The sequence below is a fragment of the Arachis hypogaea genome, chromosome 3 (genome assembly GCF_003086295.3).
Source record: "Arachis hypogaea cultivar Tifrunner chromosome 3, arahy.Tifrunner.gnm2.J5K5, whole genome shotgun sequence".
NCBI classification, from domain to species: Eukaryota; Viridiplantae; Streptophyta; class Magnoliopsida; order Fabales; family Fabaceae; genus Arachis; species Arachis hypogaea.
In genome coordinates, this window is record NC_092038.1 from 33,796,083 (window position 1) to 33,812,261 (window position 16,179).

At 39.5% G+C, this 16,179-nt stretch overlaps 1 non-coding gene across 1 annotated transcript; it reads left to right on the plus strand.

Annotated features, from left to right (window-relative positions):
• Window positions 1–4,803: 4,803 nt before the first annotated feature.
• On the plus strand, window positions 4,804–4,907 carry LOC112792852 (small nucleolar RNA R71). Its single transcript, XR_003197573.1, has one exon. It is a non-coding gene; the product is annotated as a small nucleolar RNA R71 (small nucleolar RNA).
• The last annotated feature ends 11,272 nt before the right edge of the window (window positions 4,908–16,179 follow it).

The window sequence follows — 16,179 nt, forward strand, 5'->3', positions numbered from 1 at the left end:
GAATGATAATGAGGGTAATCTGACTCATAACATTCATCATATTCTTGGGTACGAATGAATATCTTGGAATAAGAATAAGATAGAAACCGAATAAGAGAAAATAGAATTGCATTAATACTTGAGGTACAGCAGAGCTCCACACCCTTAATCTATGGTGTGCAGAAACTCCACCGTTGAAAATACATAAGCAAAAGGTTCAGGCATGGCCGAATGGCCAGCCCCCCTAAAACGTGATCAATGATCTCCTAAGATGAAGAATAAAACAAAACTGAGACCAAAGATGTCTAATACAATAGATAAATGTCCTATATATACTAGACTAGCTACTAGGGTTTACATGAGTAAGTAATTGATGCATAAATCCACTTCCGGGGCCCACTTGGTGTATGCTTGGGCTGAGCTTGATCATTCCACGAGCTAAGGCATTTCTTGGCGTCAAACTCCAGGTTATGACGTGTTTTGGGCGTTCAACTCCGGATCATGACGTTTTTCTGGCGTTTAACTCCAGACAGCAGCATGTACTTGGCGTTCAACGCCAAGTTACGTCGTCTTTCTTCGAATAAAGTATGGACTATTATATATTGCTGGAAAGCCCTGGATGTCTACTTTCCAACGCCGTTGAGAGCGCGCCAATTGGAGTTCTGTAGCTCCAGAAAATCCATTTTGAGTGCAGGGAGGTCAGATTCCAACAGCATCAGCAGTCCTTTTGTCAGCCTTCTTCAGAGTTTTGCTCAAATCCCTCAATTTCAGTCAGAATTTACCTGAAATCACAGAAAAACACACAAACTCATAGTAAAGTCCAGAAATGTAAATTTAACATAAAAACTAATGAAAACATCCCTAAAAGTAGCTCAAACTTACTAAAAACTATATAAAAACAATGCCAAAAAGCGTATAAATTATCCGCTCATCACAACACCAAACTTAAATTGTTGCTTGTCCCCAAGCAACTGAAAATCAATTAGGATAAAAAGAAGAGAATATACTATAAAGTCCAAAATATCAATGAATATTAATTTAATTAGATGAGCGGGACTTGTAGCTTTTTGCTTCTGAACAGTTTTGGCATCTCACTTTTTCCTTTGTAGTTTAGAGTGATTGGCATCTCTAGGAACTTAGAATTTTGGATAGTGTTATTGACTTTCCTAGTTAAGCATGTTGATTCTTGAACACAGCTACTTATGAGTCTTGGCTGTGGCCCTAAGCACTTTGTCTTCCAGTATTACCACCGGATACACAAATGCCACAGACACATAACTGGGTGAACCTTTTCAGATTGTGACTCAGCTTTGCTAAAGTCCCCAGTTAGTGGTGTCCAGAGCTCTTAAGCACACTCTTTTGGATCACGACTTTAACCATTCAGCCTCAAGCTTTTCACTTGGACCTTCATGACACAAGCACATGGTTAGGGACAGCTTGATTTAGCCGCTTAGGCCTGGATTTAACTTCCTTGGGCCCTCCTATCCATTGATGCTCAAAGCCTTGGATCCTTGATACCCTTGCCTTTTGGTTTTAAGGGCTATTGGCTTTTTCTGCTTGCTTTTTCTTTTCTTTCTATTTTTTTTTTCGCCATTTTTTTTTCGCAAGCTTACTTTTTCACTGCTTTCTCTTGCTTCAAGAATCAATTCATGAATTTTTCAGTTCATCAATAACATTTCTCTTTGTTCATCATTCTTTCAAGAGCCAACAATTTTAACACTCATAAACAACAAGATCAAAAATATGCACTGTTCAAGCATTCATTCAAAAAACAAAAATTATTGCCACCACATCAATATAATTAAATTAAATTCAATAATAATTTCGAAAATTATGTACTTCTTGTTCTTTTGAATTAAAACATTTTTCATTTAAGATAAGTGAAGGATTCATGGAATTATTCATAATCTTTAAGGCATGGTTACATACTAATGATCATGAAGTAAAGACACAAAACATAGATAAACACAATATTAAAAACGAAAAACAGAAAGAAAATAAAGAACAAGGAATGAATCCACCTGAGTGAGGGTGGCGCCTTCTTGAAGGTCCAATGGTGCTTTTTGAGCTTCTTTATGTCTTTTCCTTGCTTCTGTTGCATGATCCCTAGTGATTTTGGTGTTTTTAACATTATTTGCTCCCAATAGTTGTGTGGAGGACAACTTATCCCCTGAGGTATCTCAGGGATCTCTTGATTTGCAGCCACATGTTATACCACTGAGCTATGACGGCTTATATTTTCCATCTCCCAAGACTCAGAGGTGGAAGCTTTTGTCTTCCCTTTGAGGTTTCTCTGGCTTTAGGTGCCATTAATGGTAATGAAAAAGCAAAAAGCTATGCTTTTACCACACCAAACTTAAAATATTGCTCGCCCTCGAGCAAGAAAAGAAAGAAGAGAAGAAGAAGAAGAAGATGGAGGTGAGTGAGGGGAGAAGGATTCGGCTATATGGGTGGGATTGGGTGGGTTAGAGAAGTTGAATTGTAAAGGTAGGTGGGGTGTATGGGGAAGAGTGGGTAGATGTAGGTGGTGAATGAAAAATAGAAGGGTGACCATGAATGGAAAGAGAGAGGGCGAGGTAGGTGGGGATCCTGTGAGGTCCACAGATCCTGAGGTGTCAAGAAATACCATTCCTGCACCAAATAGGCATGTAAAATGCCTTCATGCATCATTCTGGCGTTCAAACGCCCATTGGTGCATGTTCTGGGCGTTCAACGCCCATGTGATGCATGTTTCTGGCGTTGAACGCCAGTTTCATGCTTGTTCCTGGCGTTCAGCGCCAGTTTGTCCTCTCTGTGCACCATCCTGGCGTTTAACGCCAGGTTGTTGCTTGTTTTGGGCGTTCAGCGCCAGAATGGTGCTCTGTTCTAGCGTTGAACGCCGGCCAGATGCACCTTCTGGGCGTTGAACGCCAGCCCGTGCATCCTCCAGGGTGAAAAATTTTTTTCTTCTGTTTTTGACTCTGTTTTTAATTTTTTTGATTTTTTCGTGACTCCTCATGATCATGTACCTAATTAAACACAAAAATAACAAAGAAACAAAATAAAATAAAATTAGATAAATAAAATTGGGTTGCCTCCCAACAAGCGCTTCTTTAGTGTCAATAGCTTGACAGTGACTCTCATGGAGCCACAAGGTGATCAGGTCAATTTTAGTGTGTAGTCCCAACACCAAACTTAGAGTTTGGATATGGGGTCTTAACACCAAACTTAGAGTTTGGTTGTGGCCTCACAACACCAAACTTAGAGTTTGAATGTGTGGGCTCTTCTTGACTCTGAACTGAGAGAAGCTCTTCATGCTTACTCTCTTCTGTCACAGAGGGATGGCCATGTGCCTTAAACACAAGGTAGTCCCCATTCAATTGAAGGACTAACTCTCCTCTGTTGACATCTATCACAGCTTCTGCTATGGCTAGGAAAGGTCTTCCTAGGATGATGCATTCATCATCTTCCTTCCTAGTGTCTAGGATTATGAAATCAGCAGGGATGTAAAGGCCTTCAACCTTTACTAGCACGTCCTCTACCATTCCATAAGCTTGTCTCATTGACTTATCTGCCAACTGTAATGAGAACAAGGCAGGTTGTACCTCAATGATCCCCAGCTTCTCCATTACAGAGAGTGGCATCAGATTTATCCCTGATCCCAGATCACATAGAGCTTTTTCGAAGCTCATGGTGCCAATGGTGCAAGGTATTAAGAACTTGCCAGGATCTTGTTTCTTTTGAGGTAGAGTTTTCTGAATCCAAGTATCTAGTTCACTAATGAGCAAGGGAGGTTCACTTTCCCAAGTCTCATTACCAAACAGCTTGGCATTCAGCTTCATGATAGCTCCTAAGTATTGAGCAACTTGCTCTCCAGTCACATCTTCATCCTCTTCAGAGGATGAATAGTCTTCAGAGCTCATGAATGGCAGAAGGAGGTTTAATGGAATCTCTATGGTCTCTGTATGAGCCTCAGATTCCTCAGGATCCTTAATAGGAAACTCCTTCTTGCTTGAAGGACGTCCCAGGAGGTCTTCCTCACTAGGATTTTCGTCCTCCTCCTCCCTTGTGCATTCGGCCAGGTTGATTAAATCAATGGCCTTGCACTCTCCTTTTGGATTCTCTTCTGTGTTGCTTGGGAGAGTACTGGGAGGAGTTTCAATGACTTTCTTACTCAGCTGGCCCACTTGTGCCTCCAAGTTTCTAATGGAAGATCTTGTTTCATTCATGAAACTGAAAGTGGCCTTTGACAGATCAGAGACTATATTGGCTAAATTGGAATTTTTTTGTTCAGAATTCTCTGTCTGTTGCTGAAAAGATGATGGATATGGCTTGCTATTGCCCAGCCTATTGCGTCCACCATTATTAAAGCCTTGTTGAGGCTTTTGTTGATCCTTCCAGGAGAAATTTGGATGATTTCTCCATGATGGGTTATAGGTGTTTCCATAAGGTTCACCCATATAATTAACCTCTGCCATGGCAGGGTTCTCAGGATCATAAGCTTCTTCAGAAGCTGCCTCTCTAGTACTGTTGGATGCATGTTGCAATCCATTTAGATTTTGAGAGATTATGTTGACCTATTGAGTCAACATTTTGTTCTGAGCCAATATGGCATTCAGAGCATCAATTTCAAGAACTCCTTTCTTCTGAGGTATCCCATTATTCACAGAATTCCTCTCAGAGGTATACATGAACTGGTTGTTTGCAACCATGTCAATGAGTTCTTGTGCCTCTTCAGGCGTTTTCTTCAGGTGAATAGATCCACCTGCAGAATGGTCCAGTGACATTTTCGAAAATTCAGAGAGACCATAATAGAATATATCTAATAAGGTCCATTCTGAAAACATGTCAGATGGACATCTTTTGGTCAACTGCTTGTATCTTTCCCAAGCTTCATAGAGGGATTCACCATCTTTTTGTTTGAAGGTTTGAACATCCACTCTCAGCTTGCTCAGCTTTTGAGGAGGAAAGAATTTATCCAAGAAGGCAGTGACCAGCTTATCCCAGGAGTCCAGGCTATCCTTAGGTTGTGAATCCAACCATATTCTAGCTCTGTCTCTTACAGCAAAAGGGAAAAGCATGAGTCTGTAGACTTCAGGATCAACTCCATTCGTCTTTACAGTCTCACAGATCTGCAAGAACTCAGTTAAGAACTGATAAGGATCTTCAGATGGAAGTCCATAAAACTTGCAGTTTTGTTGCATCAAAGCAACTAATTGAGGCTTAAGCTCAAAGTTATTGGCTCCAATGGCAGGAATGGAGATGCTTCTTCCATCAAACTTGGATGTTGGTTTTGTGAAGTCACCAAGCATTCTCCTTGCATTATTATTATTATTATTTTCGGCTGCCATCTCCTTCTCTTGTTCGAAAATTTCTGAAAGGTTGTTTCTGGATTGTTGTAATTTAGCTTCTTTTAATTTTCTCTTCAGAGTTCTTTCAGGTTCTGGATCAATTTCAACAAGAGTGCCTTTTTCCCTGTTCCTGCTCATATGAAAGAGAAGAAAACAAGAAAAGAGAGAGGAATCCTCTATGTCACAGTATAGAGATTCCTTTATGTTAGTAGAAGAAGAAAGGGGTAGAAGAAAGAAGAAGGATGGATTCGGATTTGGATGAAGAGAGGTGAAGAGAAGTGTTAGTAATTAAATAAATAAAAAGAATAAGAAAAGAGAAAGAAGATTTCGAAAATAATTTTTGAAAAAGAAGTTAGTAATTTCGAAAATTAAAGACAAAATATAATTAAAATTTAAGACAAAAAGAATTTTTGAAAAAGAGAGGGAGAATTTTCGAAAATTAGAGAGGGAAAAGTAGTTAGGTGGTTTTGAAAAAGATAAGAAACAAACAAAAAGTTAGTTAGTTGATTGAAAAAGATTTGAAATCAAATTTTGAAAAAGATAAGAAGATAAGAAGTTAGATAAGATATTTTGAAATCAAATTTTAAAAAAGATAAAAATTTTTGAAAAAGATAAGATAAAAGATAAAAAGATATATTTGAAAAAGATATTTTGAAAAAGATTTAATTTTTAAAATTACTTAACTAACAAGAAACTACAAGATAAGATTCTAGAACTTAAAGATTGAACCTTTCTTAACAAGAAAGTAACAAACTTCAAATTTTTGAACCAATCACATTAATTGTTAGCTAATTTTCGAAAATTTGATATAAAGATAAGAAAAAGATTTTGAAAATATTTTGAAAAAGATTTTTGAAATTTTCGAAATTTATAAAAAAAATGAAAAAGATATGATTTTTGAAAAAGATTTTGAAAAGATAAGATTTTTAAATTTGAAATTTTGACTTGACTTGTAAGAAACAACTAATTTTAAAAATTTTTTGACCAAGTCAACCCAAAATTTCGAAAATTTGGAGGAAAATAAGGAAAAGATATTTTTTTGATTTTTTTGAATTTTTAATTATGAAAGAGAAAAACAACAAAAATATTCAATGCATGAAATTTTTAGATCAAAACAATGAATGCATGCAAGAATGCTATGAATGTCAAGATGAACACCAAGAACACTTTGAAGATCATGATGAACATCAAGAACATATTTTTGAAAATTTTTTGATGCAAATAAAACATGCAAGACACCAAACTTAGAAATTTTGAATGCATGGAAAACATGAATGCAAAAGTGCATATGAAAAAAACCAAAAGACACAAAACAAGAAATCATCAAGATCAAACAAGAAGACTTGTCAAGAACAACTTGAAGATCATGAAGAACACTATGAATGCATGAGATTTTCGAAAAATGCAAGAAAATTTTTAAAAGCATGCAATTGACACCAAACTTAAAAATTAACACAAGATTCAAACAAGAAACACAAAATATTTTTGATTTTTTTTTTGATTTTCTAATTTTTTTGTATTTTTATTAATTTTTTCGAAAAACATAGTTTGGAAAAACGAAAAAAATAAAAAGAAAAATTTTTTGAAAAAGATTTTTGAAAAGAAAATTACCTAATCTGAGCAACAAGATGAACCGTCAGTTGTCCATACTCGAACAATCCCCGGCAACGGCGCCAAAAACTTGGTGGACGAAATTGTGATCTTATTCATTGTAATTGGATTTTAGAAATTGGCACGAGTGGACACAACTCCGTTCAACTAACCAGCAAGTGTACTGGGTCGTCCAAGTAATAAACCTTACGTGAGTAAGGGTCGATCCCACAGAGATTGTTGGTATGAAGCAAGCTATGGTCACCTTGCAAATCTCAGTCATGCAGATTAAAGGGTAATTGTGATTATTGGAATAAATAAATAATAAAAAGGAATAATAAAAGGGATAGAATACTTATGCAGATTCATTGGTGGGAATTTCAGATAAGTGGATGGAGATGCTGTATGGCTCAAGGACGCCTGCTCTCCTACTGCTTCTATTCAATCCTTCTTACTCCTTTCCATGGCAAGCTTTGTATAGGGGTTCACCATCAACTGTGGCTACTTTCAATCCTCTCGGGGAAATATCCTATGCGGCTGTCACTCGCACAGCTAACCAGTCTGGAGGCATCACCCATGGTTGATGGCTACATCCCATCCTCGCAGTGAAAACTAATGCTCACGCACTCTGTCACAGTACGGCTAATCACCGGTTGGTTCCCTCCCCTACTGGAATAGAATCACTCTTTTGCGTCTGTCACTAACGCCCAGCAGGTTACAAGTTTGAAGCACGTCACAGTCATTCATTACCGGAATCCTACTCGGAATACCACAGACAAGGTTAGACTTTCCGGATTCCCAGGATCCTACTCGGAATACCACAGACAAGGTGAGACTTTTCGGATCCTCATAAATGCCGCCATCTATCTAGCTTATACCACGAAGATTCTGTTGGGGAATCTAAGAGATACGCATTCAAGCTCTGTTGCATGTAGAACGGAAGTGGTTGTCAATCACGCGCGTTCATAAGTGAGAATGATAATGAGGGTAATCTGACTCATAACATTCATCATATTCTTGGGTACGAATGAATATCTTGGAATAAGAATAAGATAGAAACCGAATAAGAGAAAATAGAATTGCATTAATACTTGAGGTACAGCAGAGCTCCACACCCTTAATCTATGGTGTGCAGAAACTCCACCGTTGAAAATACATAAGCAAAAGGTTCAGGCATGGCCGAATGGCCAGCCCCCCTAAAACGTGATCAATGATCTCCTAAGATGAAGAATAAAACAAAACTGAGACCAAAGATGTCTAATACAATAGATAAATGTCCTATATATACTAGACTAGCTACTAGGGTTTACATGAGTAAGTAATTAATGCATAAATCCACTTCCGGGACCCACTTGGTGTATGCTTGGGCTGAGCTTGATCATTCCACGAGCTAAGGCATTTCTTGGCGTCAAACTCCAGGTTATGACGTGTTTTGGGCGTTCAACTCCGGATCATGACGTTTTTCTGGCGTTTAACTCCAGACAGCAGCATGTACTTGGCGTTCAACGCCAAGTTACGTCGTCTTTCTTCGAATAAAGTATGGACTATTATATATTGCTGGAAAGCCCTGGATGTCTACTTTCCAACGCCGTTGAGAGCGCGCCAATTGGAGTTCTGTAGCTCCATAAAATCTATTTCGAGTGCAGGGAGGTCAGATTCCAACAGCATCAGCAGTCCTTTTGTCAGCCTTCTTCAGAGTTTTGCTCAAATCCCTCAATTTCAGTCAGAATTTACCTGAAATCACAGAAAAACACACAAACTCATAGTAAAGTCCAGAAATGTGAATTTAACATAAAAACTAATGAAAACATCCCTAAAAGTAGCTCAAACTTACTAAAAACTATATAAAAACAATGCCAAAAAGCGTATAAATTATCCGCTCATCAGTACGCATGATAAGGGATGCACGCGCGAGCTACACTTTCACACTCCCACGCATATGCATGAGCCACGCGTACGCGTGGCAGCTATTTCAGCAAACATGGTTTTCAGCATTTTAAACTATATTTCAAACTTCTAAACCTCTATTTTCATTCCTTTAGTCATTAATAATAGTGTTAGACCTAATAATCAGATGAAGTTAGAAAATAGAGATAACTTGGGGGTGAAGTAAAGCTGAAAAGTGATGAATTGATTATGAAATGTTACGAATGAACATGTTGATACTTGACTTGGTAATCAAATGAATGATCATGTATGAAACTTGGCTTGATAATTAAATGATATGAGATATGAGATTCCCTGGGTAAAGTGACGTGGCTTGCCACCACGTAAACTCGATACTCTGTTGACCTTACGACGTAAGGATGACCGAGCAGATATAAATTCTCAGGAATGTTAACCCCATTGAGCAATATTGATTATTTGAGAAAAAGCTATGCATAGACTCATGGGGATGCATGTCGGGGGACAGTCTAAGGTTTTTGGACTTGTCGGGTTGGCTGGATAACCGACAGATGAGCCTCATCAGTCATAGGACAGGCATGAATCATATGCATACTACTTTAATTACTTGTTTCTGCATTAAATGGGTGTGCCTAAGTGTATTTACCATACTAAATGTATATTTGTTACCTGTAGTATTTGCAACCTTCTTGTGCTTGTTTTTATTTGTTTATTTGTCCGTGAAATGCTGACGGTGATGGAGGAATGGAAGAATGGCAATATGAGACTTGGATTTAAGGTTTAGTTAAGTTAGGCTTAGATACTCTTAGAAAACCACCTTTTATGGCTTCTATTTAATACTTTAAGCTCTATAATCTGAGTGTCGGCGTTCTAGGATTGCCTCTGGCATTCCCAAGGCCTTATATATTATGTGTGTGGCACCTTTACCATACTAAGAACCTCCGATTCTCATTCCATGCTATGTTGTTGTTTTTCAGATGCAGGTCGAGAGGCGTCTTGATGATTGGATTTTTGACAGTTTAGAATTTCACTAATGAAATCTCGTTGTAAAGTATAGTCTCTAAACCAACAATAATCCTTTCATACAAAAAGTTGTTTGTCACTAGTACAAACCCCTAAAATTTATAAACCGAAGTATTGGACCTCGGGTTGTTCTCCCTAGGAATTGTAATGAAGTGTCTCGTTATTGGTTGTGAGTTATATTTGGGGTTTTTGAGATTTTAGACAAGAAATATAAATGGCAAAGAAAATAAACTAACAACTAGCAAAGCTCTTGGCAAGATATGAGAACTAGAAGTCCTATCCTAGTTATCCTTCTCAATTGTGATGAGAATTGTGTATTGCTCCCACTTAGTTAACCTCTAACCATGGAGGAAAGTCAAGTGGATGAATCAATTTGATTCCTCAAGTCCTAATCAACTCCTAAAGGAATGACTAGCTTTAGAGGCATTCAAATCAATTAGCAACTTCTAATTATCAATCAACAAAGGAATTAGATAACTCAAGAGTCACTAATTACTCTACCTAGGCCAAGAGGAACAAAACCTACACTAAAATCCAACCAAGCATTTCATCAAACACTTGGAAGGCACAAAAGGAAAGCATGGTAATTTGAGAACAAGAATAGAATCTAACAACAATTATTGCAAGGAATTAACAACAACAATTAAGGAAATCACAATTATCATGAATTACCTCAAATTGCATTATTGAAAGAGGAAATAAAAGAACAACAATCTATCCAAAATAAAATGAAGAATTACAATTATTAAAGTACATGACTAGAAAGAGGAAGAGGAGAAGATTAAGAATTGGCAAAGAAAAAGTGAATCAAAGCATGAATTAAACCTAGATCTAAGAAGAGAGATTAACCTAAACCTAATCCTAATTCTATAGAGAAGTGAGAGCTTCTCTCTCTAGAAAACTAACTCTAAAACTAATCCTAATTAGGCTATATGATTCCCTCATGCCTTCCCCTTAATCCTTCATCATTTTATTCCTTTCTCCTAGCAATTGGCGCCAGAAAATGGGTTCAGAAACCCTCTCAAATCGCCAGGCACGTGTTGCATTAATGAAGTCATGTGCGGTCATCGACGCGTGCGCGCACGGTACGTGTGCGCGTCCCTGGCCGATTCTGCAATGTGCGCGCGAGCGCCTTGTGCGCGTGCGCGTGCATGGCTGACTTTGCTTCTTTGACTTTTTATGCTTCTCTCCACTTGCATGCTTCCTTCCTTGCTTCCTTTGATCCATGCCTAGCCTATTTCAATCCTGGAATTACTAGCAAACACATCAAGGCATCTTATGGAATCAATGAGAAATTAGAATTCATCAAAATAGGGCTTAAAAAGCATGTTTTTACACTTAAGCATAAATATGGGAGAGATAACAAAACCATGCTAATTCATAGGCTAAATGCGAGAAAAGATTATCAAAACACCCTAAATTCAATACAAGATAAACCCTAAAAATGGGGTTTATCAACCTCCCCACACTTAGACCTTAGCATGTCCTCATGCTAAAATAAGAAGGAACTAAGGGGTGTGACATTTATTAAATGCAACTAAACTATATGAGTCCTATCTAAATGCAACTACCTAAATTGAATGCAAATGCTTAGCTCAAACATATCAATTTCCAAGAGAACATGTGTAAGCACAATAGTTAGGACAATAGGAGTTAAGTCCAAACCACAATTGTATTGAATTATCAAAAGGAGTTCAAATTTGCAAGAATATAGATAATATGGGTGAATACATGTAATTGAACTTTTGAACCCTCACCGGATGTGTATCCGCTCTATTCACTCAAGCGTTTAAGGGTTAATTCACTCAATTCTCTTCTAATCATGCTTTCCAAAATTTGATTTTCTTCTAATAATCAACACTTATTCAATGCATGCATACATTCATCATGAGGTCTTTTATTTAGGTTGTAATGGGGTTGGGGTCAAGGTAGGTTCATTTATGGTTAAGTGGGCTAGAGTTTGGATCTTGGATTAGTATATACTTTCCCACCTAACCTACATAATGACCTATACAAATTCAAACTACTCTAACTACCCATTCTTCACTTTTTCTTACATACTCATGCATTCTTATTTGATTCATAACACCTATGCATTGATTCCTTTTTATTGACTTCACTTTGGGGCATTTTGTCCCCTTTTTTATTATTTTTCTTCCTTTTTCTTTCTTTCTTTTCTTTTCTTTTGTTTTTCTCTTTTATTTCTTTTTTTCTTTTCATTTCTCTTTTTTTTTCTTTCAAACTATACACAAGAGCATCAATGCATAAGGTTTATACATTTAATCAATACATGAATATGTTCCCATTTCCTAATTATGAAAGTGCACTACCCTTTTTATCCCATTCAATGTTCCCAAGCCTCACCAACTTCGAATAATAAACACTCTCTCTAGCCTAGGCTAATCAAAGATCCAAACAAGGACTTTCATTGGTTTTCCGCCTTGGGCTTGTAATGTGCTAAAATGAGAATAAGTTGGTTAAGCATAGGCTCAAAATTGGCTAACAATGGGGAGTAAAAGGTAGGCTAATTGGGTAAGTAGGCTAATGAAATAATGGCCTCAATCATACAAATGCATGAATACAAGAGATAAATGGACATATAGAATCAAGCAAATCAAGGATCACAATCATAGATAGAGAACAATTTCACACAAGAATGGAAAATAAGTGGTTATAAAATGTAACCACATCAATAGGCTCAAGTCTCACAAGCTTGTGTTCTTAATTCAATACATGCTTCACAAAGTATGAATTCAAGCAAGTTTCACCAAAAATTTTCATTCAATCAATTGGGTTAATGCCCTATATTTAAATTTCTTGAAAAATCTCAATATTTGACTAAGCATTGTTGTGATTGAAAAATTCAAAAATTCCCTTAGTTTACCCTTTCCTTTCCCGCTTAAAACCAATTTCTTATGCAAAAGGGTGACTAAGTGTTTGCAATTCAAAGTATGATTTCTAATCACAACCACAAACTAAAAAGAAAGATATGCAAAAATGTATAAAGACAAATCCAACTAAAAGTATGGAATCTATCATCCAAAACATCTAAAAATATCCAAAAGCATCAAAATATCTAAAATTCAAAATAAGCAGTAAAGGTATCCAAAATAAACTCAAAATGCATCAAAATATATACAAAAGATATGCAAAATGAGATAACTAGGAAAGTGGCCAAAATGTTCACCGGTCCTCTAATGGTGGTGCTACCGGTGACCTCCCCACACTTAAGATCAAGCATCGTCCTCGATGCTAAACCGAAGGATCAGTGGAAGGTACAACGGTAGGCTCTGGCTCTGGCTGTGGCTGTGGGACTGGCTCCGCATGAGTCTGTGGTGTCTCTGTGGTGTCTGGAGAAGCTGGAGGGACATCCTGCTGAATCGGTGCCTTCACATCCTCCTCCTGATGATCCTGCTCATCAGAGGCCGGAGAGTCGGGAAGCGGAGGTAACTCAGCACCCAGCGAAATGAGCGCCTGGTCCATCCGATCCAGTCGGCGTCTGACATGGCGCCTCTCGCGCTCTAAGAACCGAAACAGACGCTGGACCAGTAGATAAGTGGGCTCGGGTGCCGCCAGAGGAACTGTCGATGAAGACAGAGCTGCTGCTGTAGAGGAAGATGGGGCTGTTGTAGGGGCTGATGGTGAAGCTGTCCCCATTACTGCTCTAGCCCTGGAACGGCGTCTAGCTGGAGGCCTCTCGTGCACCCAACCACCCCAAGAAATAGTAACCTCCCTGTCATCTGTATCAGGGGGTGGTGGTAGCACATCATCGTCTAGCCATGGGACCTCAGCTAGGGCCGCCATACTCGTGACCAAAGTAGGAAATGGAAGTAGGCCACGAATATGCACCCGCCACATGCACTGTCGGATAAGTCGAGGAAAATAGACTTCCTTCCCCTCCATGACACACCCAATCAGCAGAAGCATCTCCATAGGGATCTCAGAGAAGTGAGTGGTAGGCAAGACATAGTGGGCAAAGATCATCTGCCAAGTCTTGGCCTCCCTGGTCAACTGAGCAAATAGCATCCCCTTAGGCTTGGTGTTGGTCGCATCCATGACCCATGTAGCATCCGGTAACCCAATCACGCGCCTAAGTGCCTCATAATCAAAGGTCATGGTATGGATAGCCATCTCTGCCTGCTGATGGGCACACATGTCATCAATAATGTGCCGACACTGTAACGCCTCCTCTATCGCAGTCTCAGTGATCATAACCTCTCTACCCCTCAATTGAACCGAATCCAAAGTGGGACGGAAGAAGTTGCAATAAAATTCCTTCACCCAAGAGATGTTGATATCCCCCAAATCTCTGTCAACAAAATTGATACCCAACTCAAGGATCCGACTAGTAATGGGCCGGCAGACATCATTGGGGTAGGAGCAATTTCTTCTCAGTATTCAGCTTCGTTGTGCGATATTTGGAAAATCAAAGCTCACAGTAGAGATTGGGGAACTTAGTCGGATCGGTAGAAGGTTGCAATTGATTTTCCTTTTCTTCATCATTTAACGGATTCTTAGCATAATTCTTGTAGATGGAGGAGATAGAGGGTGTAGAGTGTTTTCTTTTCTTGGAGGCAGTGGCTATAGCCTTTCCTTTATCCGACATCCTGAAAGATATGATATAATATAAGCAAGGAAACACTTAGCATGTAACAGAGAAGGCATGTTCAGGATATCAATTGACTAATAACAATCATGATGCTGAAATGAACTTGAAAAGAATTGGTGAACAAGTAAGCATAAGTGAACAAGTAAACCAAGAATGCAATGTTCACTAAGGTCAACAACTCTTATTCAATAAGAAATAATATCATCATACTTTTGAAAGAATGGTTAATGAGGGTTAAATGTGAGTAAATGTCAAATGGTTAAAGAAATTAGTAAGTTAGAAAAGTGGATTAGTGTAATGATGAGATTTAGGCTCAATTAAGAAAGAAGTTTTGGTTCATGTTCACCGTGATTGTTGCAAATTCGGGAAGTCAAAAGGAAACAGAAATTTGCCCAAATTTGAAATAAAGACCAAAATGAAACTAATTTTCTTGAAAATTGGGCAGCATTCCGGCTTAAAATTGGACGTTCCCGGGTAGCAACATAGCAAAAGCAACAAGACTACATCATCAATCAAGTATAACAATAGTGGGATAGCATTCAGCAACACAAATTGCATAAAATAGCAACCCAAAAGCAGCATACACACCCAAGTAAACAAACGGCAAATATGCACAAATAGAGCACTTATCAGGCCTAGAATCCTCTATCCAGTCCTAGCTACCTAACCGCAATTATTTCTAACGAATCCTAACATGCAACATTTGAATTCAACTAACTAACAGAAAATTACAAAAGCTAACAAAATGGAACAGTTAAAACAAACAGAGTATGAATAGGAACCTGGGAGCGGAAGAGGAACTGTGAACGGAAAGGAGAATTGGGATTGGGGCAAGGGCAGCAGAGGCAGAAGCTCGCACCGCCGTGGACAGTGGCGGTGAAAATAGCGGCGGCGGTGGTTGAGGGGTGACCGAGGAGGAGAGAGTGAGTGGATGAGAGAGAGAGCGAGGAGGGGTTGGGTGGTGATGAGAGAGAGAGAGAGAGAGAGAAGAGAAGCTGGCCGTGCGGTGGTGGTTGCCGGCGGAGCAGAGGTGGTTATGGGGGAGAAGAAGAAGAAAGGAAACTGTGGGAGAGAAGGGAGTGCGCTGCGACGCAATGCTCTTCGCGTCTTAGGGTTACCCCTTTTTTGAATCAACGCGATCGCGCACCTCGCGCGTCCGCGTATATTGAGAAAAATAGAGACCCACGCATGAGCGTGCAGCGCGCTCTAGCGTGGATTGGCAGACTATGCAAGGGCGCGTGCGCATACAGCGCGCGCACGCGTACATGTGGTTGGGCCTGAGGCTTAGGGTGGGCTTGACGCACGCCCAACTCTCGGGGCAAAAGCCTGGAGTGGCGGCAGCATGTAAGGGACGCGGGCACGGCAAGTGCGCGTCCGCGTACTTTGGTAATTTGTGATAAGGTGCGCTAGCGCGATGCATGCGCTTGCGTCTGTTCCTCCCTGGGCATATGGGCGTGCACGCGACACGTGCGCGTCCGCGCAAAATCGAGTTGGGCTGGGGGCTTAAAGTTGGCCCAGATCTGGCTCAACTCTCTGAGGCTTGGCTCAGAAAATTGCAGCAGCAGATCGACGTGGGCGCGGCAGGTGCGCGTCCGCGTGAACTTTCATGTTCTCATAATCTACGTGCACGCACGTAGTGCGCGTCAGCGGGGATTGTGTTGGGCTCAGGGCATAGTGTTTGCCCATGAGAGGCCCAACTCTCGGGGATGTGGGTGATGATGCATCCGCTCAGGGACGCGTGCG